Here is a 27,160-nt window from a genome sequence, read left to right on the forward strand (position 1 = left end):
ATTTTGTGATGTTTCAGCAGTAAGCACGCTTGTTAGCAATAAGTAGATTTGTAGTTTGCTTCACGGAGACACTTGTTGAATACGAATAAAAAATACACGCCGATTGTAATTGAAGTAAGCCATGATCAATAATAAATATTGTTGAAATTAAAATTATGTATATTGATGATTCAATAAGAAAATATCGTAGAATCAACAATAAAATCTTTTAGATACAATTATAGGCTGATTGTTGAATTCAACCATTTAAATTTTTGTTATAATCGCACAAAATTCTACAGCCTATTTTTCTCACAAAATTACAAAAATGTTACGAAAGTTATTCTTTAGTCAGCGGAAGACAAAATTATCGCATTTCTATCCTTACTGTATGCAATCGATTTGCTCATCCTCACTGACAACATATTACTTCATCACAAGGCTACTTCTTGCATTCAAATTTGTCCCGTCGGCTTCTGACAAACCAGATACCGACGGCTCCAAACAATCGCCTGGAATAGAACTCCCACACATATTTATGTAATTTGAGTTAACTACACTAACCTTCATACACAGTCCGCCACTCAGTTCACTGTAGAACTAAATCCCGTCGGAAAACTTTTCCACCAACTGACCCCATGTTTGGATTCCCCCACATTCTTCAACCCCTCTCCATACCAAGTTCCCCACATAGGTAAGACGTCATAAATCAAGCGCCACAAATGTATATTCAAATGGCAAGCAGGACCAACAAGCCATGCGAACGACGCAGGGGTTAATTAAAACTTTCCGCCGTTAGTTTTGAAGAAAGTCGCACGCATCTCATCGTTTTGTTGTAAAACTTGAGCCAAAAGTACCAAACGGTACAGTCCCCAAAAGCGAACGGCAACGTCGGGAAGCGGAGGGCGGAGGCAACCGAAAACTTTGGTCTGCCCTAATCGGCAGAAACAAAAAAAAAGCTCCGCAACAAACACAGCAGGCGTCGTCGTTGCCGGTGAGTCGTTGGTGGCGAAGATCGAAGAAGGCGCCGCTCGCAGCGGAGGAAAGTTTTCCAGCCTGGAAAAAGTTTTTGTTTTGCTTTTGCCCTTCTTACGACGACGACGACAACCAGGACAGGACAACAGTTCAAAGGGCGAGCGAGAGTGCGAAAGAGAGCGGCGTCGTCGTCGACGACGCTTATTTACTTTCTGCGATGTGGAGGAAAAATCTTCGACTTGATGAAACGTGAGTGTTGTGCTTGCTCGCTGCGGCCACCACGGCAGGCGATGCGTTTTTCTTTTTGTTTTGTTAGGAGGCGGTAGTCGGCGGTTGAGAGGGGGAATGTTTTTCTCGCACCCCCCTCGAAACGTGGGAGAACGAGAGCATTAGGCGTGAGTTCCCGATGTGGCGTGTGCGGTTGGAGTGCGAGATGCGATGAGAGCAGTGAGAGAACGCTAACGCAATGTTGTATGCAAAAGGAGGGGAAGTGAGTGGTCGGGCTTGTCAGTGTTGAAGCGTTAGCAGCGGATTGAGTTTATGTACTGTGGGGAGCGCGTGCGAAACGTTCGTGAGAGAATGCGTTCTTTGGCGGGTGCGAACAGGGGGTTTGTGTGTGTGCGTGATTATGTACTGTGGGTGAGCGTTGAGAAGGAGAGAGAACGAGAGAGTGTGCGAGCGTGCATATTTTTCGGCAAGGGAGCGAGTGGCAGATAGATGTGTGTGCATCGCGTAGTCACGTTCGTTGCTGGATCCCCGCTCACGTGCGCATTCTCCCAGGACACTAACCGCGCACGGTCCTCGCATCCGTGCGGATCTGCGGTCCGTAGCTCTCCCTGTGTGCACTTTGCAAACCGTATGTGCAGGCGGTGGCAGCGGCCGCACGCTGAGGATCGCCGGAACGAGGGAAGCTCGGATGGATGTTTGAATGCATAGACGGCGGACGCGGTGGGGTTTTTGTTATGTACTGCGCCTCTAGTAGTAGGTTCCGCCGTTCCCTGCCGTGGTGGTGGTTCTATGTGGTTGTTCGACGGAGAGTCTCTATGTGCGCGCCTATGTGTGTTGGCCGCAGCCGAGTGCGATTTTTCCCTAGCACAGAAACGCAGCGCTGCGTTCTGTGTTCAAACGTCAGTTCAATACAAGTCGCTGTTCGGCCGCATCGTAAGTGCAGCAATACACCGCCGCTGCCGTGTCTGCCATAGAGATTCGAGAGCGGAGCGGATTAATTAGAAGTGTTTTTTTTTTCTATTGGAGTGTTCCTCCTGAACCTTCTTGTGCCTTCTCGTGCGACTATTTCTTCTCCGTCGCCCCGGTGGTGGGTTTACTTTTTTGGGAGGCCGAAGGCTTCTTCGCCCAGGACTTTTGTGTGTGATCCGGAGATGCGACGAGATGTGTGGATGACGACGATCCGAAGAACGACGGTAGAGACGGAGGAGGCTCTACGACGATCTCTCATCACACACACGTCACACACAGTGGAGGAGTTCTTGGGCTGGCGTTGGACCAACCGACCACCGACCAGTTCAGATCAGATCAGGCGGACTCTAGGACGTGTGTGGTACATGGCTCCGGAGCCTCCGCGCGAACCGAACTACCCGAAGGCCGAAGAAGTGTGTGTCCAGTAAACTATTGCTGTAGTTCTTCTGTTGTTTTTTTTTCGGGAATTCTGATCTGGTCGGTGAGCTCTTGCGGAAGTTGACGACGGTGTGCGGAAGCTAGCGTGTGTGTGACACGGAGGAAGCAATCGGAGGAGTGGGCCTTCCGATAACCGAAGAGCGCGCGCGGTGGCGTCATGTGAGCGTGTATGTCACGGCTAGTTTTCTTCTAGTCGGATTCTTGGATCTGGACTTTTTTTTGTCGCAGCGACGGCGGTGGAGGAGACTTTCCAACTTCTAAGCCTAGGACTACCATTACAGTGGCCACTGACGTTTATTAAAAAATTAGACAGTGAAGAAGACACACGCGCGCGGCTTCACAGCAGGAAGTGACTAGTGCACGACGTCCGGAAAAGCTTTTGAGCTCATGTTCCGCTTTCGAACCATTTTGGAAATAAATTTGGATTAATTGATGGGCAGTGTGTGTGGTGCGTCGGAAGAACCGTCGCTAACGATTCGCGTTGCATCGCGTTGTAGGCCGATCGCATAACCACAGATCTCGTCGACTGCTTTGTTCTGTTTGGGCTTCAACATTTTCCCACCAATAAATTCCGGTGTCTCCCCTCGTTTCTACGACTCAGATTTAAATCTCACTGTCAGTCGTTGATGTTTTATTTTTTTTTCTCGCAGAATAATTTGTGTATGGATCGTTAGCGACGGTGGTCGTCGCAGAAAAAAAATGAACGCTAACCCAGTTCTTTAACCTTGCATTTCAACCCTCTTCCGCAGTTACACAAAATCTTTTCAGTTTTTCCCTAAATTTCAAAAACAAAAGTAATGTAACAAAGTCGTCAATCTAAAACAAAACAAAAATCAAGGAGCCATATTTGAAGAAAATTGCGGTAATTCGAATTCTTGATCGGTAAACAAAAACATAAAAGTTTATTTGAGTGAGTGTCATAATTCATTGTCAACAACAAAAAGTTCGATCAACGTCATTAATCTCACTTTTCGTTCCGTCATCGAGAAACCCTTGCTTTCTTCTTTGAAACACAAACACAGAAGAGAACAAAAACAAAAGTGGAGGAGAACAAAATCCAATCATCGCCTTTTTTCTCGGAGCGAATTAGAAAGTGTGACTCTGACCAAAAGTGCATCGATAAAGCAAAAAATCAATTGACAGCACTCGTCAAGCAAAGGGGAGAGGAAAATCCGGAACGCCACCAACGCAAAGCGGAAGACACTACACACTTCGAGCAATGTCGCAGCGGTCAAACTCCGCCTCCAACGTCATCAACATCAAACAAAACACCAACAAAGAATAACGGGTGCGGTGACGAACACCGACGATGGATTACTACAACAAGAGCCAATAATGGTGAACACTCCTCCCTGAAACTCCTTCAGTCTGATTGTGATCGATCGTCCTTTTTTTCTGGTGCTGACTCACTAGTGAAGAAAAGTTTTCGGAAAACCCTAAAATAAGAACAAACAACAACAACAAAGAAGGCTGAATAAGTGCGTGTAGCGAAAGGAAGTCACATTTTTGTGTTTCAAGTGAATTATTATCGATCGCTGCAAGTGAGATCGGATGGTGTGACTTTGGATCCGTTCGTTCCCCGATCGCACAGTTTATCTTTTCCGAGTATTTTAGCCACACTGTTTTTTTTTTACCGTTTTCGTTCGGGTGTGCAAAAACAACGCCAGCTACGTTCGGGTTGTGTTTGGTGTGATCGATTGTAGTCGGGTCGTCGCGAGTGCGTGCAGATCGCCTTCGTAGTCGGAACGTGTGCGTTTGTGTAAGTGTGTATGATCGTTCGTGCGTGCGTGCTTAAAAACGATTGCAGTGAACTCACCTACCACCTAATTGCATCGAAAACAGAAAAGTTACATCCGCAGTAAACAAACACAAATTGAGCCCGGTGCGGAAGATCTTCGTACGTCATCGGATTGCGATTGTTGCACTTTCATTGTTCGTCCGTTCCGTTCGGTCGTGCGTGCGTGCGTTCGTGCGTATGAGTGAGCGGCTTTCTATGTGATCACCTGCATTGAAACGTCGATCATCATCAACGTTGACGACGTCGACGACGACATCAACTGGAACGGTGCAGGTGGCAATACCGTGATTTGTTTAGCGGGCAGCAACGCAGTGTTGTTGCTGCAGCAGCCCCAGGCCGGGACGGGACGGGACGGTTGTTCGTTCTGGACGACGGCGGTGGCGGCTTGCGCACAAAGTTTTTAACCGATCAGAACAGTAATCCCAAGCGAACAACACACCACCTCGAACCTTTTTTATGGAGTGCTGGACGGGTGACGCCCGCTTGGCGAGATTTTGCGATTAAGGTAAGTTTTACTGGCGTGTAAATCCATGTTTTCTCGATAGAATATTTGAAGAACGGTTTTTGAGAGATTTTGGTGCTACTTTAGCTCAAGAGTGGCAAACCGAGATGAAAGCTTTTGGAAGTTTCAAATCGCAATTCAGAATTACGTAAACAATTTTGTTTTTCAATTATTTTATACAAAATTTTTATATGGGACAAACATGGTATTTTGACATTTTTTTTTAAAGAAATGAGACAAAAATGGGCAGCTGGAATCAATTCAACAATGCGAATACACAAAATTAAATTAATGTGCTTAATGTGCATACTTGTTGATGATAAATCAGAAGTCTGGAATGTTCATCCCTACTAAACTTTGGAAAACATTTGCAATATTACAAATTTTATATTATAAAACTGATGAAATTATTTAAATTAGTTTGTTTTAATGAAACAATGCACACACAAAAAATCAAAGAGTAAATATTCAAGACATCGTTATCCTTTTAATTCTGTTGAATTTTCTTGCTACTTAAAATAAATCTATCATCAACTCGTGCAAAGAATGCCATTCAGTAAGTCTTTTAGAAACTTATCCTTTCTCACGAGCTCAGGAAAATTTCTTGGATTTGCAAATGGATGTTTCGAACGAACAAGCTGCCGAAACGGAAAACAACAACAGACTTGGGCTTCCTACCAAAAGCCCACATTTCTCGCAAGATTGCATTGGTGAAATGATTCATTGGAAATGAAAATAATTCGTAAATAGCAATGGACTTATTCGGAACTGTAACAAACAACTTCTCAAGGTTATAATCAAGCTTCGTTCGCGTAAAATTTGGTTGATAAATGTCAGCCACCAGATTCATATTCCAATTGACTAACATTGAATGATTGAAGTGATCTCAAAAATTTGGTTGATAAATGTCAGCCACCAGACTCATAATGCAATTGACTAACATTGAATGATTGAAGTGATCTCAAAAATTAATATGCATTGCAATGGAATCGAGGGATTTTTTAACTGATTTGATCCGCCGTAATTTTGTTGCAAAATCGAAAGGACCTGACGCAATAAAAGTTTGTGTCATATGATTGAAATGGTTTTCACTTGACAAAATAGTGTTTGCTATAAATTGACGTAAGTCTAGGGATTTTACTTGGCCCCAATTTTTCTGAAAACATATTTTGTTTATAATCATAGGGAGGCATATATCGAAATCGCTTTTTTGTAATATTGTTGGAGTTGCATGCAAATGATTCGTCGAGGAGACGTCAGAATCGGACTCTATATTCGATGTCTCAGATTTTAACGAACTCCATATTCATACTCAGACAAAAGGCCATCTAGAGCAAATCGAGCAATGATGGCTGAAGTAGGCCTTGACTAAGCAAGGCATTTTTTTCCTGTGCGTCATTATTTTTTCGCAGGAATTATTTTTTTTTTTTCGAAAAATGTAGAACGTGAGAATATGATGATATCCATGGATATCTAGCTAGGAGTGATGTGTGGGGCGGCTGTTTACGAAGAATTTGAATCGGAAATCATAAGTATAATTCTATTTGTTTCTATTTTGGCTCCATACAAGAAGATAATACTGTGTGGCAGTGAAATTGTACTTGGTGTGAATTATGAAAAGGCAATATGTAATTGATTTGAAAGCATCAAAGTAGGCTTGACATGGACTACAACGTAGAGCCACAAAAATGTTAATCAAAGTAATCGTGGTACCAGCAGACTTCCGCTTGAATAGCAGCATGATAATCTCCACAAATACATTCTCGTTTATTGGAATATTATTGTAGATTTCCCACATTAAATCATATTTAAAGTGGTCAGTGGTTCATACTGTACTTTTAACAGCTTGCAACTGTGTTGACCCACGGACGCCATCCTTAGTCCCAAGCATCCTAAAGATCCGTGTAAAGATGTCGTGCGTTTTGACAGTTTATGCAATGGGGAAACTATCAAAACGTACGCAAACGTACCCATTGTGCCTGGCTCCACAGGAGTCGTCATACACGTAATATTGCTAGATCTTTGTTTGCATCTCAAATAAAAGATCAATCAAAACTTTAAAGGCTGTGTCATACTCATCCGAATAAATTGAATACCAACACGTGGAGCGTTACTCAACGTGGCGAATTTCTTCGAAAGATTAGAATCATATTTCTCTTAATGTGCTTGATCCTTTTTTGGAAAATGCAACTTTGCCGTCTTCAGTATCAGTATGCTTTATTTTTCTTATTACTCATATTTACACTGGTGTTTGAGTCTTAACATATTTTTTTTATTACAGGTATATCCTGAACCACAAAAGGTACATTGCTTCAAATATTGAATCAGAGAAGAAATCTCTCCAAAATGCCTTTTACCATGATGTCATTGATAATCAAGTTTCCGACACATTAAGGTGTTGATAATTTTAATAATCATGGCCAACGTTTCGAGACTTGTGTTTATTTCTTAATCTATTATTTATTTATTTGGAAGGCTCATTTGCCGTGAAGCGTTACGGAGCCGGAATCATGTTTTTTTTTTCAAATACAGTTTATTATGACTCTTATACACTAATGTTAGTTAGACTCGCGGTTTGGTCGAGGTTAGGGAATACAATAATATTGAAGGAAAGGAAGGGAATTTAGGGTGCTTAAATTAATTACATATGATGTTGATATTCACATAGTTGATATCATTGGCGATGTTTCACATCTGTAACGAGAAAAACATTTTTTAGAAGACAACAGCGAGAGGAAGACATACGAGTGGGATTTTACGGTAGACAACAAGAGGGAGACATTCTTAAAGGACTACACGACAACGAAAGGGGGACACGACATGGTCAATGTCTTGGTAATCTGCGCCGCCAGCACAGAGATTGCCTTCTGAGTGCCCCACTCGTAAAATATGTGCATTTAAAGAGTAGTGATTGGACATTAGACGACACATGGTTCGAATTAAATCTCGTCCCAAATTCAATTTTTTGAACCATGGCCGCCTCGATACCTGTTGACAAATTGAATACAACCATCTACCCATCTCCCCATTTATCCATTTTTGTTGACAGCTGATCAAGGTTTCCTGACGAACTAATGAGAAAAAATCCATCGAAGGTGATTTGTCGATCATAAATATCACCTTCCATAGCACCCACCTTAGCCAAAGAGTCCGCTTCCTCATTTCCCGGAATCGTGCAATGAGAAGGGACCCAGGCCATGGTGATTGTGTAAGACCGTTCTGATAAAGCACTCAAAGCTTTCCATATTCCAACCAGGAGGACTTGTGTTCTTCGTACATAGTATGTTGATGAGGAGGTTCTGAATGGGACTCTTGGAAATCAAGCAAATTATTGTCATTAGCGTTTTACCACACTTTCCACCACACACATGTAGCAATCACACCGATCTAGTGATCGCTAAGTAGATACTAACAAACCATGATTGAACCACTCAAAAAGTTCCTACAACATAAGGTAAGGTTTATAACCATGTAGGAAATGGTTAAAAAAATTAAAAAAAAAGGCTGGGGAAGGTGGGGAACTCTAATTAGGTTTTGCTACGTGAAGGAAAGTCAGGGCATTTAAATTAGGGTTAATTATGAAAAACTATGCAAAACATTTAAAATTATAATATACTTTCTTGAACAAATCGTTATGAGAGCATGAGCATGAGCATGATTGACCGCCCACGGTTGCTACTCCGTTATTGCCAGGTCAGCTGTAATTACACAGAGAACCAACAGATGATGTTTGGGACTAACATCATCCTCAATGTGTAAGAACTGGTGACCACAAATTTAAGCAATACCAGCGCCGGCCGTGTCCGAATGCAGGTCAATAAAGGAATAGGTAGGAAATTGTTGACGTGATACTCGCTTTGATGGAAGCCGACGAGTCATCTGCACTTCCACGAGAAATCACTGGGATGTTGGATATATGGGGTAGGGAGTGTAGCTGGGTTCGTTTTGGTAAACGGCATGCCGGGTGTAGCGTGTAGTTTGATCGAGGTTAAACAAAAAACATTCAAACGCGCATTAATTGTACGACTTTCCGATCGCAAGCGAAAAATAGTTTCGATAATTTCTATGAACGCGCGTTCGTTCTGCTTGCAAAATGAAACACGATCGGATGCAAACTATTTTTTCTTGTAAATTAATTTATTCATTTGCAAAACGCAGAAAAAAAATTTGAAGACCGCGCAATCATTCTGCTAAAAGAAATACGATCGGACGTGGACAAGACTTGTATTTTATTTTATTCACCCGCACAACGCAGAACAAATTTTTCGATGACCGCGCGAGCATTCTGCGTGCTGAAGGAAACACTAGCTGAGCTTTCTCGTTAAATAATTGATTCACCTGCGCTTAATAATTTATTCACGTAACGCAGAATAAATCTTTCGATGATCCCGCGATCGTCTTGTGGGCTGATAGAAACACGATCGGACGCGAACTCCGAAAATACGATTCAATCGGCACGATATTAGGTCACAATTTTATGTTGAATAGGAACAAGTATCAGACTCATTTCCAGCTCTAGCATTGCTAGAGCATATGTTAAATTACACTTTTTGAATATAGTGTACACTACGCTATAAAGAAGTCATAGAGAAAGAAATGTTGAGCGACAAAAAAATGTGAAACTTCAGAAGATAATGGGGTAATATGAAATTCGAGGTTTCAAATGCGCTAAAGAATTTTTTAAAGTGTACAGTACGTGAAAAACTACCAACAAAGTTTTAGATCTAACAGATTGTCAAGGGAATTTAAAGTTATCAAATTTAGGCACGCGTTTAGTAATAAAATCCATGTCTAATTGTTTTCTCTATGAAGGATCGTTTATCAAGTCCGTTGATAGGAACAAAATGAAATTGTATTGAATAATCAATTGTCGAATAATCTAATTGTGTAACCTAAATGAACTTAATTCAAATTCAAAAAATCACTCAAATTTAAAATATAAAATGGATTGGAAAAGTTCTCGAAGAGAAAAAAACATTTCTGAAAAAAGAATAATACATATGATAATGTGAGGCAAAGGCTATAATAAAATCTATCTAGGTGAAGAACCAATTTAGTCCTTTTCGATGTCCTTTCCAATTACACTCAACCAGCATATGTCAGACCTTCCTATAACTCTACAGGAACACACTGAAGTCTGCACAAAGACAAAAATTGTATAATACCTCACAAGTATTTCTTGCAATAAATACCTAACTAAACGTACATTCCTAGTGCAAAAAACTAGCAATCTTGCACAAGCCACAATTTCAAACAGATTCCAACAGGCTTTCATACTGAATCAAATAGAAAATCTTACACCTGCTGGTTGGGTGTACCTTCTATATTTTAAGATACTAGGGCAACGCTGCTCTTGCTAGGTGGAATAGATTGAATTTCGTGGCAGGCAAATGATTTCCGGAAAACCCGAAATTTCCTTTGCTTTTTTGATATTTGTGTCAAATTACCTGATCAAAATATGTATAATTTCAATATAAGCTTGAGAGTCTACTAGTGATGCTGAAACAAGTGCTGGAACCATTTCACGTCATATTATATTACAGAAGTTTGGCGAAATACTTCCGAATTCATGTTTAACGCAGAAAACTGAACGATGACTAGTTTTTGTATTTTTTTTTTGTTATCAAAATCACTAGGTTCTACTGAATTGGGAATAATCATTACGTACCTGCATCTGACTAAAATCTTACCAAAAAATTAACCCTGAAATTTAGAACAATTTTCCGGAGGTAGATGCGGAATCTAACGTCGTAGTTTATCCGTAGTTGAATGGGTAAGATCCAGATCCAGTGAAATGGAATCATCCATTTTTCGGGTACTTTTATAAATAACTATAAACTTCCATTTTCTATCTCTTTAGAACACTTTTTTTTTTTGCTAATTTTCAAATGTTTTGGACAGAAGAAACTTTTGGCGGAGACAAAAACACGTCCACCCCTCGAATGCGTCGAACGCGACATAATGGCTGAAATACTCAATCCAATAAAAAATGGAAGTAAGGACTGTATAAAAATGCCAGGAATGTGCCTTTAAAGGTGTATAAAAATGATTGAAAGTGCCTTTTAAATTTTCCAATAATTCTAATTTTGAGAACGGCGTATTAAAAATGCAAAACTCTATGCTTCAAATATTTATTGAGTAGCAGCTATCTTTTTATATGAAGATGTGTGATGCAAAATCTAATTAGGGGTCATCCACAAAGTACGTCACGCTTCAAGGGTTAGGGGTGAAGTGGTGGTTCGAACAGTATGACGATCCATACAAAAGTTTTATAGGATTAATACAAAAAGTCCATTTGTCACTTTGGGAAGGGGGTTGGAAACTGCCGATATTTGCGTGACGTACTTTATGTATCTTGTCTTAGGTTGTTTCAATCTATGAATATTCGTCATATAGAGCAATAGTATAATCATCGTTGTTCTGCCTATGCAGCCAATAATCTAAGAACTTTTTATCAGATGAACGTTATTGATTCTGACCTTGAAAGAACGGAAAATGTGCTCTTAATTCATACTATTTTCGTCAATTTACATGCACAACAGAAAGCATGCATTCTGTTTTATTCGGAAGTAATGTCAATAGTACAAAATAACATTTCAAAATCTGAAGACAAACACAATTAAGGCCAATTGAAAGTTCCTGGACTTGATACCGTACTACAAAAAAAGCTAAAAGAAAATTGCACTCACCTTTCCGCGTGCCCTAAGGGGAATTACCTCTTACTGACTTGAATGAACTTACTGCCCTTGTCCTTATAATCCATCCCGATCTCTCTTCACACACATTACTGTGTTACTCTGTACCTTGAGCGGTGTGATGGCTCAATATGCATCCAAATCAACCAATCAACTTTCAAAATGTGCTGGGGCGGGGACTCAGAGTTTTCACTTTCCATTTGTTTGATCACTTTTTCTATTAAACTTTGATCACAAAAAAAGTAAAATCTAGAAAACGAGAGTGAAAAAAATTGACGCCAAAAAAATCCTTTCTTGAACAAATCGTTATGAGATTAGAAAAAATCCAACGTTAAAAGACTATTATTATACTATTATTATTACTATTATTCTTCCATTTACTTCCAATAGTGGAAGTAAATGGAAGAATAATAGTCGTTTAACCTTGTAGCATTTCCCCTAAGACGCTCTAAAATAATTAATCAAAAATCCAACGTTTTGAAAAACTACGGAGTTGCAAGTCAAGGAGTCAAGAAGATTCCAAAATGACTTCGAAATATTCCAAGAAATTGATATTTTTTTAAATTTTGTCATGATGTAGGGGCTACTCGGTTGTAATTTTCAACAGATTATATCACGTTTTTGACCCGATAATGGGTAGTAATGATTAACTGATTGAAGATTTGGATTGTTGAAAACAGGAGTGGGTTATTTGACACAAGTTCGTTTAACACAAGGTCATTTGTCAAAAGTTTAGGGCCATTTGGCATGATGAATATTTAGTATATTTTTTTTTCTATTCGCAAAATTAGTTATCTAACTTTGAATGATGCTGGACTCAGTCTTCTTCTTCTTCTTCTTCTACTTATTGGCATTACATCCCCACACTGGGACAGATCCGCCTCGCAGCTTAGTGTTCATTTAAGCACTTCCACAGTTATTAACTGCGAGGTTTCTAAGCCAGGTTACCATTTTTGCATTCGTATATCACGAGGCTAACACGATGATACTTTTTATGCCCAGAGAAGTCGAGACAATTTCCAATCCTAAAATTGCCTAGACTGGCACCGGGAATCGAACCCAGCCACCCTCAGCATGATCTTGCTTTGTAGCCGCGCATCTTACCGCACGGCTAAGGAGGGCCCCAGTATAGTATTGAAAAAAAAGTATTAGCTAAGCACTGGAAATATTGACTCGCCTGAGATGTCTTGCCGTAGAGTAGATTAAGGTGAAGGTGGGTTGAGTACCAAAACAAAGCTTTGAAAGTATTGGTACAATAAAAACTGTCATATACTGTAGTAGTATTGGTGTCGTATTTATAAAAAGCAAAGAATATTAGTAGGGTGGTTCAAAAAACGACCCAGCTCCACCACGCTCACTCGATTCCGTCCCATGCTCCGAGTGTCCTCCAAAAACCGATTTGAACAAAAACTGGTTGAACACTAGCCGGTTTATGTTTGTATGAAAACTAGTATGAGAAACTAAACTTTTCATTACACTGGCTACAGCGCCTTCCCTCCAAACGCGTGCGAAAAGAGAATCCACATAGCTTAAAGCAACATTCCGGAAACTTCACTGAACGAAAACCGCACCGCAGGTAAGATCCATTGATTATGTAACGCAAAAAATAAGCCTAATTATCATGCTAAAGATTCGCAACCTCAATTAAAATCGACTCCCAACCATTGAAGCCACCATTCAATGTCCATTGCCTATGGAATTAAAGCTCTTGAATATTCCATCCAGTCACATGGTCTTCCCCCTCGCCAGCGCCCAATGACGGAGTGCCACAATCAAAATAATGTAAAATTCAACCTCGCCATATCAACCGTCATACAAACCTAAAACGACCTGTGCACGGTAATGGGCCAAACACAATTGATACGTTTGCGTGCGTTTTGACAGTTTTCCCATGGAAAAACTGTCAAAACGCAGGCAAACGTATCCATTGTGTTTGGCCCATAAGCCTCTATTCAAACCAACCCAAACAATCGGTTGACACCCAAATTATGAATCATAATCGACTGAGCGCGGCGGAGCAAAATCATTTTTTGAACCACCCTATGTATTAGTTTGCTGCTGCCGCTGCCGGTGTTTACATTCGCTCCGCGGTCAGTTTTTAATCGTTTTTTTGGGCAAAAATAGCAGTTTATATTAGGTTTTCGGTTCAAACGAGTGACTTATATCAAAAAGTGATGTTTAATTTGCATTCTATCAACATTTCGGGCCGCTCATGTGCGGAGAAGTGAGTAAAAACTTGATTTTTCTATGCCCTTTGAGAAGAAGTGAAGCGCAGTGATAAGCCCACCGAATCGCGAACGGCTATTGAATTGGCACGAAACTGCTGATTTACGATAAAATTCGAGCCGAAATTCATAAGACTCTTTGAAGAAACATGTTCATTATCACGGGAAGTGAATAAATATGCTGTGAACAGGTTAGTAATTTGAATATTATACTTTTGTTCGATGCTGTTCGATGCATTCGAATGTTGGTGGGAGAGGAGTGCGGGAGGTGTGGGGTTGACCCGTGGAAGGTCCGGTGCCATATTGACGGCCATCGTGGTACTCCTCCAACTATGTCCTTAAGCCTTTTCAAACCTACGTCAGCGTCGTCGACGCTTGTCAGATGCGCAAACTGATAAATTCATTCCCTACCTTGACTGAACTTTTATTGATTTAAAAATAATGGTGGATGTGATCCCCTTTTTTTTTAAAGTAGGCGTTTGCTGAATGTGGCACTCCTCACGGAATTCAAGTTTCAATGTGCTCGCGTTTTCGGGAGCACACCACTCGATACGGAAGCAATACACAGCTGTTATTTTTATTATTTCACGCATGATGCGACGCAGCAAAACTAAATCAACAAAAATGACAGTTGTGCGCCGCCTCCGTATCGAGTGGTGTGTCCCCGAAAACGCGAGCACTTTGAAACTTGGATTCCGTGCGGAGTGACCGTAAGATAAATCTGTCCAGAATCCAAATAAATTTTAGCTCACATTTTCAGAGACACCAATCTCAACAAAGAAGCAACGAAAGACTGCCATCTTTTGATTAAGGCTTTGCTGCGTCGCAGCGTAGAATAAAAAGATGAAAGCTGCCCAATGCTTCAGTATTGAGTAAATCTTGGATTCATGATAGTTAGAAAACAACAATGCCAGTAAATGTCAATTTTGACAATTGGCCTTGTTGTTTTCTAATTTCTATGCAGTGAGAAAGAGATAAAGCTCGTCCATGCAGTGCTCTATGTTGAAAAACTTCCCTTTTTAAGAAAAAAACGTTTCCCAGAAAATAACGCAATTGTAAAATAGATACCTTCTAAACGTGGGCGTCTGTTCGGAATAGGGTAACAGTAAACGTGAATCCTCCTTTGGAAGTAGGCATCTGCCCTGGCGTATTGGTGTCTCCGAGACATTCAGCTGTATTCAGCATACTGATCAATCCCCCTAAAAGTGAGATGGATTTTTTTTCCACTTCACAGCAGCAAAAGTTCTCCTGAAAAACTTTGTCGAGGACACCAAGTTCGTAATTTTGTTGCTTTTGGATTTTTGTTTACGTTTTATGCTGATAACACATATAGAATGGTTTTTTATTACCATTTCTACATTTTTTGCATGTTGTAAAAAGTTTTGGATAATATTAAAATACGCCATTTGGTGACTTTTTTATTCGTATATTTATTCGGTAGAAACTCTGTGTTCTTAACCGCTACTGTGCCGTGATCTACTGTGGTACTCTGCTGTACAGAGTCCACACATAATCTATTTTTAGATGTCCATAATTCGTTATTGTTGTCGTTGCCAGTCCATATCATCGTGAGTCCATTGTGTTCATTTGTCCATGTGGTCCATTGTTCGGTTACCATTAATCGAAGATCGTTTAAGGAATGCCTCCGAAAAGAACAGTTTCTTAAAAAATTTAATAATAAAAAAATTATAACAGTTTTATTTGATTTTTTAGTCATATTTGATTTAACTGCAGATTGACAACGAGCAAATTGTGGTAGTCAATCCCATACGCAGAACAAAGTATAAGTAATGAACGCCATTACGCTAAATCACACAATAACAAGCATAATAACATAATAACGCGAAGGGGTCCTGGGGCCGATAGTTTGCGAGAAAAGATATTTTAGTTACAAGATAAAGATTGTCGCTTCGGTTCCATTTGTTCTGCTGTCCGAAACATGTTGGGTACCGAACTGTCAAATCGTATGTATTTTTCCTTCATTGACATTTAGCACCCTATCCTCGCCAGCAAAAGATGTTCCGGATAGCGACGACAGCGACAATCTTTATCTTGTAATTAAAATATTTTTTTTGCAGGTGCTTCAAAATGTACAAAAAAGTTGGTTTTGGTACTAAGGTTTTGTGGGGGCCCAGAGCCACGGCCCCCAGGACCCCCTTAGATACGGCCCTGATCTAATCGCAGTCGAATTCTATTCGAATATGAAGCTGGTCAACTTTAAGGTGAAGGTGGGTTGAGTACCAAAACAAAGCTTTGAAAATACTGGTACAATACAAACTGTCATATACTGTAGTAGTATTGGTGTCGTATTTATGAAAAAACAAAGAATATTAGTAGGGTGGTTCAAAAAACGACCCAGCTCCACCACGCTCACTTGATTCTGTCCCATGCTGCGAGTGTCCTCCAAAAGCCGATTTGAACAAAAACTGATTGAGAACAAGCCGATTTAAGTTTGTATGAAAACTATTATGGGAAACTAAATCATTCATTACACTGGCTACAGCTCCTCCCCTCCAAACGCTGGCGAATAGAGAACCCACATAGCTGAAAGCAACATTCCAGAGACTTCACTGAACGCACCTTAGCGAAGATCCGTTGAAATAGCATTTTATACTCCGCTCACCCCCATGTCACACTTTTTGTATGAAGTATCTACTCCTGGTGAGATAGATATGTATCACAAAAAAAATCTGGTTATTTTGTTGAATTACACAAACACAATGTCAGCGGAACGGAAACGGCAAATTTGACGGAAAATATATGGGCTAACTGTTAAATTTGCCGTTTCCGTTTCTGTTCCGCCGACATTATATTTGGGGCTTTATTATCATGCTAAAGATTTGCAATCTCGATTAAAATCGACTCCCAACTATTGGAACGTCCATTCAATATGCAGGAGTTAAAGCTCGTGAATTTCCTCCGGTCATATGGTCTTCCCCTATCCAGCGCCCAATCACGGAGTGCCACAATCAGAATAATGTAAAATTCAACCTCGCCATATCAACTGCCATACAAACCTGAAACGACCTGAGCACGGTAAGCCCCTATTCAAACCAACCGAAACCAGCGAACGACACCCAAAATATGAAACATAATCGACTGAGCGCGGCAGAGCAAAATCAGTTTTGAGCCACCCTAATTATAAGTTTTCTGCTATCGGTACCAGTGTTTACATTTGCTCCGCGATCAGTTTTTAGTCGTTTTTTTCGAACAAAAATAGCAGTTTTTATTAAGTTTTCGCGTCAAATAAGTGACTGATTTCATAAAGTGATGTTTCATTTGCATTCCATCAACATTTCGGGCTGCTCATGTGCGGAGAAGTGTGTAAAAATATGATTTTTTCAATGCCCTTTGAGAAGAAGTGGAGTGCAGTGATAAACCAAAAAACCGCGGACGGCAGTTAAATTGGCACGAAACTGCTGGTTTAGGCTATATTTCGAGCCGAAATGCATAGGACTTTTTGAAGAAACATGTTAATTATCACGGGAAGTACATAAATATACTGTGAACAGGTTAGTAATCTGAATATTAAACTTTTGATTGATGCTGTTCGATCCATTCGAATGTTGGTGGGAGAAGAGTGCGAGAGGTGTGGAGTTGACCCGTGGAAGGTCCGGTGTCATATTGACTGCCATCGTGGTACTCTTCCAACTATGTCCTTAAGGGAAAACAAACTGGGAGGTATACAACCTAGAACTAGAAGCTGGAGGGAAACCTTTTACAATTGGCTCAAGCTTTTGAATAAAACTTGGGAAAAGCTTAATTAACTTTTAAACCTAATCGAATGATGTTTTGTAAGAAGTGGAATTTGGCTTGTGGTGATAAAGTTCCTGATCACCATGAAAATTGTGGAAACGAATAGCCAATAAATTAGCAATACTCGGATAATACTCATCTCATCTCTTAGAGCACATTTGAAAGCATGAAAGTTTCGGAAATGGTAAAAGTGCTACTTCACACATTCATTATTGCTAGAAATTTGTAAGTCCGAACAAATCAGTGACTCACAACATCATACCGTTTTGACTCAAATCCCGAAAAGACTCATACTCCGAACACGTTTAAATTTTAAATATAAGTGCAATTAATGTGGTGTTCGGAATTCGAATCAAAGTGTTCGAAATTTGTGACAATTTTTACTATGGGTGTTCGGCATTAGAAACAAAATTTGTCGGAATGAAATCATCAAGTATTGGTAGTTACAATCAATAAAGCATGATAATCAAGCACTTATATGAAACTTTTATTCTTGTACTACCTGATGGGAACAATAGATCTAATAATATATTTTTGTTCATTTGCCTTAAAGACTTCAGAAGTAAAAATGTGTTCTTAATATGAGTCAAGACGGTAGACCTTTTAGATAATGGCGAGATTCAACTAGAAAAGGGAAATATACCACAATTGATCAACAAACTAGCCACTAGCCACTTGTGATGAATATACCCAACAGGTGAAAAAACTCAATTTGTTTTATTTGCCGTCAATCAAATGCAGACCAATTATTATTAGCACAATAAATGCTTATTATCTAGTCATGGTGTAGTCCTGTCATTACTTAACTTGTATAGAGAAGAACACTTCATAGAGCATTTCTACTCATTGTTACATCAATTGTTTCGGCAAATGAGCCTCCCAAATAAAAGTTAGATAAAAAAAAATTGTTTCGGAACGCGCATTGTAACATGACATCATTCTTTTTATTGGACCATTTCTGCCATAGTTTGTTCTTTGATTATTGATATGAAATAGTGGACTGATCAGAGAACATATTTTTTATACTTTTTGACAACATTTCAGTACTATTCCCTCTTTGTGCGATAATATCGTTTAAGAAAGCTATCATTGAGAATCCCCAGCGCTTTTTCATAAGAAGGCAATGGTAGAGACGTCCACCCTCATTTTCCAAGCACAAAGAGTTAAAACTATTTCTAAATAATGATTATAAACAAGGATGTTAACGATCATTCAGTAATTTGCGTTCGATCATTTAGTTGTTTGTCAATAACACATTCCAGAAGCTGAATTTCAAATTATGTTGTATGGTGAACTTCTTGTGCGAAGGTTTTTCTACAACTCTCCCTAATGGTTCGTTATTAGTCAATGGTCAAAAAATGGTCAATGAATGAAAATTTGAAGTCCAGTATGACATCTAAATCTCTAATTAATATGCATCATCAAGTATATTGGCTCTTGCGCCGTATTGATCTTTCATGTAAACGATATTGAATTACACTTTTTCACATTCAGTTGTAACAGATTTTTCTTACACCATTTATAAAAATCGTTAATAATGAATTCAAATGTGTGTATTGTGTTTCAGGGATGAATTAAATAACCAGAATAAAGGTTTAGCAAATAATTTTGGAAGCTATTTAAACAGTGCAGGTGGTAAGCAGTAAGGACCAGCACCTTTCGAAGAGATTTAAAAGCGTGTAGATATGTTATCGACTGTAACGTGTTTTTCTAACTCAGGAAGGTAAGAAAAATAAAAGTAATCACGGTCATGGCCATCGTGTGTTGTGTTAACGTCTTGAAAGAAATCAGCAAATAAGTTACTGCCTCAATTGTATGAGAATTGCAAGAAGCTCTCTAAAAATTAACCGTCTAAGACGAGTTTAGTACTCTCCATTTAATTCCACTACGTTTTGTTATCTTTGCAGATACGTATTTCGACTATGTGGTCGTCTTCAGTGTATCGTTCTTGACTCGTCTTAAAAATGTTTAAATGTTTTAAAAGAGTTAAGGCTTTTTACGTGGCTATATTTTATAAAATTATAATCACTTTCTATCTCTTACTTCTAAACATTGGCCACTGATTGATTTGATGTGTTTCATAAGTGAAATAAATATGAACAAATCTGGCCAACGTACCCTAGCCAAAGGGTAGGTTGGCCGAATTTTTCCACTACATTTGTTTGTTTATAACGTTTTCTCAAGCGTTTTCTTAAATTTGTTGATAAGAAAATTATTTTGAGCTTTTTAGTGGAATGTTTTCACCTGTCATAAGACGAGTTTATACAATCCCATTGAATTCCACCACTTTCAATGGGATTGTATAAACTCGTCTTATGACAGGTTAAATTTGTTTTCATCGATGAAAGTATGTCACAAGTGTGCTCAAGACCTTTTTCGAAAAATCGAACCAGAATGAGTACAGACATTCCGAAAGCAGAACTCGACCAACCAGCCCCGGTCTCCCCTACATTTGTCTAATATCTTTATTATTGTTGTTAATGAAGAAAACTTTTACATTGGATTGGTACGCAGTAATCGCAATTTTCATCAATTAAACAATGCTGGAATATCAAGATGATTGATTTATATGCGCATATTGGATTTGTTTTTGTAAATAGCTAGAAATAAATTAAAAAGACGGATAAGTTTTAGTCCACTAGGCTAGTTACGACAATGTTTCCCAGTCTACCCAAACAATCAAAGCTAGCTATACGAATAATACCTGATTTCGTAGTATTTTTTTACCTGAGGTCATTGTTTTATTTAAACCGCGAAGCAAAGGCCATTATCGTAAAATTAAACAGTTTTAGCCTATCCTGACGCGATAAGGCACCACAACATCGTAGTGGCTCTAAAACTTTTGCTGAACTGACTGTCAGTGTGTTACAGATTACTGTGAGTTTGTGAAGTTTGAATTTCATAATGGATTTTCTGGATGGCCGGAGAATCGCTAGCAGTCTGTGACTATTTTTATCAAGACCCTTAAAGCACTTGACCCGCAAGTGATGCTGGGATCTTGTTGAGGTTCCTCGACGTTCTTGACGATTCCTGCAAATCAAATCGGAATTTTCGAATATTACTCTAAGGATCTTTAGAAATCCACAGGTTCTTTCTTGAGATTAAAAAGAATATTCATGACAATATTCCAAAAGTTTTCAAGGATTTGTAACAATTCGTGAGTAATTCTAAAGGTCTACCTGTGACTCCATGAGTTTTCCGAAAGTAAATAAGAGCTCCGGAAAGTTATAAGATTTAAGGAAGCCAATGATGGAAAGATGTGAATAACGTTGAACTCCGATTAATTTCCTGGAGCCCCTCCTGCGACCATAGTCTCAGTTTGTGGGCCGGCCCCGGTCATTGGGAAAAGGTTAACGTTACACATTAATCATTTTTAGTACATTAAGTGTTATTTATGATGTGATATCAAATTCCGGTGAGATGTTTGTGTCGTACAAATTTGCTGAACAAAAGAAAAATGTCAATCATTCCTGGCAGCAGGCCACTAAATGTACCTAAATGTAGACCGCTGCAAACTCCACCCATTGCCATCTTTACCGACATCCAGAATTACTTCCGAACTTCTACAAATTCTTACTGATCTACTTTAAGAACGGATGTAAGTTTCTAGGAACTCAGGGACCTACGTGCACCCCAAGAACAACTGGATATTTTTTCACAATATCCCGTAAAAACACCTTCTATGGCGAACTTAATTATGTGTATCGAAATCAAAAATATTTTCCAAAAAAGAAAAAAACTGGGTTCCCTCATAAGTCATAAATAAAGAAATAAAAACAAAAAACGAATTTAATTTTCAAAAAAAAACAATATATCCGAAACACCCATTACACCAGCGGTTCTCAACCTGGGGTACATGTACCCTTGAGGATACCTTTGCTAGCCGCAGGGGGTACCTCGGATAAAAATGCGTAATGGCGGACTGCGTACAATTCCAATCAAAACATATTGATAATGTTATAATTGCGTATATTTTTATTTCTTGTACATAAAATGCATGGCAATCAGTAATTCAAAACCAACTGAATCCTGACCTCTGCAACCAAGGGCTACGGTAACAAAAAATCGATCGATTAAAGAAAATAAAAAAAAAATCATTCGAAAAGGTTCCTTTCAAAAGGCCCTTAAGGGGATCGTGAGCCTACTTCTAAGAGCCTACTTTCAAGAGGCCCGTAAGCCTCCTCTCGAGAGGCAAGGAAGCCTCCTTTCAAGAGGCCCGAGAGCATCCTTCCAAGAGGCCCGGAAGCCTCCTTTCAAGAGGCCCGGAAGCCTCCTTTCAAGAGGCCCGGAAGCCTCCTTTCAAGAGGCCCGGAAGCCTCCTTTCAAGAGGCCCGGAAGCCTCCTTTCAAGAGGCCCGGAAGCCTCCTTTCAAGAGGCCCGGAAGCCTCCTTTCAAGAGGCCCGGAAGCCTCCTTTCAAGAGGCCCGGAAGCCTCCTTTCAAGAGGCCCGGAAGCCTCCTTTCAAGAGGCCCGTTTCAAGAGGCCCGGAAGCCTCCTTTCAAGAGGCCCGGAAGCCTCCTTTCAAGAGGCCCGGAAGCCTCCTTTCAAGAGGCCCGGAAGCTTCCTTCCAAAAGGGCCGGAAGCCTCCTTTCAAGAGGCCCGGAAGCATTTTTTCAAGAGGCCCTGAAGGCTCTTTTCAAGAGGCCCAGAAGCCTCCTTTCAAGAGGCCCGGAAGCCTCCTTTCAAGAGGCCCGGAAGCCTCCTTTCAAGAGGCTCGGAAGCCTCCTTTCAAGAGGCCCGCAAGCCTCCTTTCAAGAGGCCCGGAAGCCTCCTTTCAAGAGGCTCGGAATCCTCCCTTCAAAAGGCTCGGAAGCCTACCGCAGTAGCCCACTTTCAAGTGGTGCGGGGCTCACAAGCCTCCAATAGTCATGTAGGAAGCCTGATGGTGAAATTTAATATGAATTGGAAAGAATAATAAACATTTCAGCTCATTTTATGGAGAGCTGTTAGGGATATAAACTGTTAATTAACAATGGGCTATATGCCGTTAGTTTTAAGGTTTATTTTCAGTTACGCTTACTTTCATTTACAGCAAAACACAGTGGTACCTCAATTAATGCAGAAGTTCGAAGGGGCACCTCTCATTAGAAAGGTTGAGAATCGCTGAACTACACGATAGTATAGGCTTTCCTTTTTCTCGTAAGTGCAATTATAAAATGTTCTATCGGGGGTCATTTTTCCATACATTTTGGTTGGAGGTGAGTTGTTCATGAGTGAGATTTATATGGAGTTTGCACTAAAAATACCGAAAAAAAATTGTTTGAGATCCCTCCATAGAACATTTTAGTTAACCTTCCTAATGCATTAGAAAAAACTTACACATTCTGCATTAGGGTCCACTTGGACCCAAGATTTCATCACGATCACAAAAACTCAAATTTCAACCGTTTTCCGATCTTTAGACACCAAACGAAAGCTATAGATTTCTAGAATAAGACATAAGACCTTGTGGTGATTCATCCAATTGAACCTCTCTAGTTCCCGGGGAACCTGTGCTAAAGAGGTACTGTTTGAGCTTCTCAATTTGGCACCTAATTTTCGAGTTTCGTGTTATGAAACATAAAATTGCTGGCAAATATGTGCTCTGATGATTCCAACAGTATTTGTTATCTTGTATACGCCATTTCTTGGCAATTCTAACCCTTGAGCGGTCATCGGAAAGCCCTCTGGAAAATCCGGAACATCCTTAAGAGTGGCAAATTACGAGAATACAGAGCTTCGCGATTTTTTCATAACCAATCCTACCGGCGAAATGCCTGTGCAATCAATTGTGAAAGTCTTCTGCGATCGGCAAATGCTCCCAAAACAGCTTCTCAGAAAATAAAAACATCAGTAAAATAGGTTAATCCTAAAAGTTCATCCCAGAGCTGCGCATTTTTGTTAACATTCATAACGGTGAATTATAAGTCCTCTGTGACACCAAAAGTTAATCACAATCGATTTAAAAAAAAAACATTGTTAACGGCATGTTACGTCTGCAATCGACAGTGAAAGTCCTCTTTCATCGACAATTTATGTCAGAGCTCCACATTTTATTTCGATACCATCCATAGCGGGGAAGTAATTGTGCAATCAACAGTGGGAACTTTCTGTGACGTCTGAATGTCCACTAAACGGTCCTCCGGGAGATCAAGAAAATAAGTGAAAATGGTCAACTCCATAAGTCATCCCACAGCATTGCTCATTTTCGCTTCCATTCATATGGGTGAATTATGTATGCAATCAATTGTAAAAATCCTCCGCGATATTCAATGACAATGATAAAAGTCGAGTCAAGTACGAGACACTGAAGACGGCCTTACTGTTGAGGTCAAAATACGTATCTGTCAAAGGTACAATCAAGTGGTGGAAATAAATGGAATTGTACAAACTTGTCTTATGCCAAGTAAAGACATTCCACTAAAAGCTCAAAATAATTTTCTTATCAATAATAAAAAGTAAAATCTGGAACATCCGTAGAAGTGGCCAATTCCAAAAGTTAGCCTAATAGATCATTATCAGCCAACGAAGACGGCGCGGCGGCGTCTCCTCGAATTCCTTCAAAACTTCTCAAGAAGTTCCTCTGGAAGTTCGTCCAGGAGTTCATCCGGTGATCGCTTCAGAAATGAGTAATTCTCGCTGAAACTGGGCCACTGTTTACACGAGGTTCTTAAAAATGCCTAAATTTATACTCTTTCGAAAGCTTTCGGTGAATATATTAAGGATCCGAGTTAAATTCTTCAGAAAGATGAACCCCTCGTGAGTTATACACGAAATCATTTTAAAAGACCCCTCGATTTTTGTCAATTCTTGACTCCACCAAAACTGTCATAACATCAACATTTTTCAACCGATCTCAAAGATCAGCATATCGTTGGAAAGAGGAAGAGTGTGTCCTCAATTTGCAATAATAAAAATGGAGCAGCCACGTTGAATTTGGCCGCCATCCTGGATTTGTTTTTGAAAACTATTTTCCGCTAGGTTTGCAATCACCGATTTGGAATAATAAGACATCGATGAAAAGCTTAGCTTATATTGTGCTTTGTGTCCAAAAATCTCAGTTCATCATGTTTTTTCTTATCAAAAGTTATGTACGATTTACCAAATTATTTGTTCAAGCGCCATCTGACCAACGAACATTATTTTTATGGTTAATATGGTACTACGACGTCAGTTCCTTGATTTCATACACTATTCTAAGCCAAATATGTTTCAAAAATGAAAAGCATATCTACAACAGTATTTTATTTAAAGGGCTCAAAAGTTTTGAGCATAACGGAGCCGTATTCAAGTTATTGTAATTAATAATTCAAGAATTTTGGTACTGTTAAATTGTACATAACTTTTGATAGAAAAATCATACACCTGAGATTTTCGGACATAATGCACAATATAAGCAAAGCTTTTCATCGATGTATTAATATTTAAGATCGATGGTTGCGAATCTGGCGGAAAAATAGTTTTCAAAAAGAAATCCAAGATGGCGGCTAAATTCAATATGGCTGCTTCTATTTTAAATATTGCAAATTGAAGATCCACTCTTCCTCTTTCCAACGATATGCTGATCTCTACGATCGGTTGAGAAATGTTGGAGTTATGATAGGTTTGGTGAGTCAAGAATTGACAAAAATCGAGGGGTCCATTAAAATGATTTCGTGTATAACTAACGAGGGGTTCATCTTTCTGAAGAATTTAACTCGGACCCTTAATATATTCACCGAAAGCTTTCGAAAGAATATAAATTTAGGCATTTTTATGAACCTCGTGTAAATAGTGGCCCGGTTTCAGCGAGAATTACTCAAATTCATCATTAGTAGTTCCTCGGAAAGTTCCCCAAAGGCATTCCTCTAAAAGTTCTTCCGAGAATTCAACTGGAAGTTCATCCGGATGCTGTTCCGTGGATTCCTCTGAAAATTCCTCCGCAAATTCCTGCAGAAGTTCATCAAGTGATTCCTCGGGAAGTTCCTAAAGGCATTCCTTCGAGTTTTATTCCGAAAGTTGCTCCGGGAACTCCTCTGAAAGTTCTTCCGGAAGTTCATCCGGGAATTCCACCAGAAGTTCTAAAGGAAGCACCTCCGGGAACTCCTCCAGCAGTGGTTCCTGGAATTCATCCGGAAGTTCCTCCGTGAATTCCTTTTGGAATTGACCACTTTTACGGATGTTCCGGATCTTCCGGAGGACCGTTTCTTGAGCATTTGGAGGTCACAGAAGACTTTCACAATTGATTGCACCCACAATTTGCCAGAATGGATGGTTACGAAAAAAAATCGTGAAACTCAGGAATGAACTTTTAGAATTGGCCACCTCTACAGATGCTCCGGATCTTCCGAAGAGGCATTTCATAAGAATTTGAGGGCCCCTGAAGACTTTTGGTGTTGATTGCACCAACAATTTGCCAGGATGGATTGCTACGAAAAATCAGGGAGCTCTGGGATGGATTTTTGGAATTGTAAAATCGTTTGTAAAACCTAATTGTAATAATCTACAGGAGTTCACGGTGTTGGCTGTAGAACAGCATACACAGAGGTTTTTATAAGAGCTTTTATCGAAAAACTTCGAAGAGATCTAAAAAAAATGAAAGGTCCTAATATGTAGAAATTGTTTTAAAATTGGCAGAATATCTAGACGAAATTTAAAATAATGCCTGCCTATATCCTAGATGGGGTTTTCTATAGCTGTGAAAGTAACTCCTATAGGAGTCTAGACGACAAATTCATGATGATAAACTCTTGGGGACATTTTGGAAAGCATGTCTTGAAACTCTTGTGATCAGTTTCCAGCAAAACTCGGTTAGGAATATTCTGAAAAAAATTCCCAACGGCTACTGTTCATATTCCTGGGTTAGAACACCATCGTCCCAACACCAAATGCCTAGAAGATAAACGTGGCACAGAAACCTTCCACTATTTACCACCTAGAGATAGCATCACAAAAAATGTAGTAACAGTGAAAAGGCATAAGAATAAAAGGACTAAGTCAAAAATAAGAAAAAGTGCGTTATCTTTTAGCGCATCAGTGTTGTATCTCATCGCTCGACAACGCAATAAGGTAATCGCCAAAGCCAACTACACATCCCGATTCTTGACACCGCGCACATCACCGCTTTTTCGGCGTGGTGCTGCACCCTTGCCTGCTTGGCTCCCAAGAAACGATCGTGTGCGCCAATTTTTTTTCTCTCTATCACGCGCAACTGCACCCAGCCCATATTCCCTCTGTAATGTATTTGATGGTCACCACCACCCAAATAGCAACGACAAGAGTCCAACAGTCGGAGCCAAAATTATTATTTTGCGATAAAAATAAACTTCGCAAATTGGTCCCCTCCTCGGGGCTCATTAAAATGCATCTTTTCCCCTCATACACTTGCTCTGTCGCATCCTTTTCGGCTCGATGCGATATTCATCACCCAAAGTCGGTTAGTAGGTTCAAAAAACCTACGAAATGTGCGAAAACATCGTCCGTCAAAGAAGGAAGGGGGCGAGAAAAGGCGCGTTCACACATGCGTTTTTTTTCCTCCCAGCGACGGATCAGGCAACTATAGTTGATAGGGTGGATGCACCGGTAGTAGAAGACAGCATGATTTTGGAGGCTTCTTGTTCAAAACATAAAGACACAGC

The 27,160-nt window shown here is 39.8% G+C and overlaps 1 protein-coding gene across 5 annotated transcripts in view; it reads left to right on the forward strand.

The window, feature by feature from the left end:
* The first annotated feature begins 3,893 nt into the window (after positions 1 to 3,893).
* LOC134207658 (protein tramtrack, beta isoform) overlaps positions 3,894 to 27,160 on the forward strand; it is a 655,620-nt gene continuing 632,353 nt past the window's right edge. For all 5 annotated transcript variants that reach the window (XM_062683425.1, XM_062683427.1, XM_062683426.1 and 2 more), the window contains exon 1: positions 3,894 to 4,892. The gene's annotated coding sequence lies outside the window, so the exon portion shown is untranslated. The remainder of the gene's footprint in view (positions 4,893 to 27,160) is intronic.

Source organism: Armigeres subalbatus, chromosome 1 (genome assembly GCF_024139115.2).
Source record: "Armigeres subalbatus isolate Guangzhou_Male chromosome 1, GZ_Asu_2, whole genome shotgun sequence".
Classification (NCBI taxonomy): Eukaryota; Metazoa; Arthropoda; class Insecta; order Diptera; family Culicidae; genus Armigeres; species Armigeres subalbatus.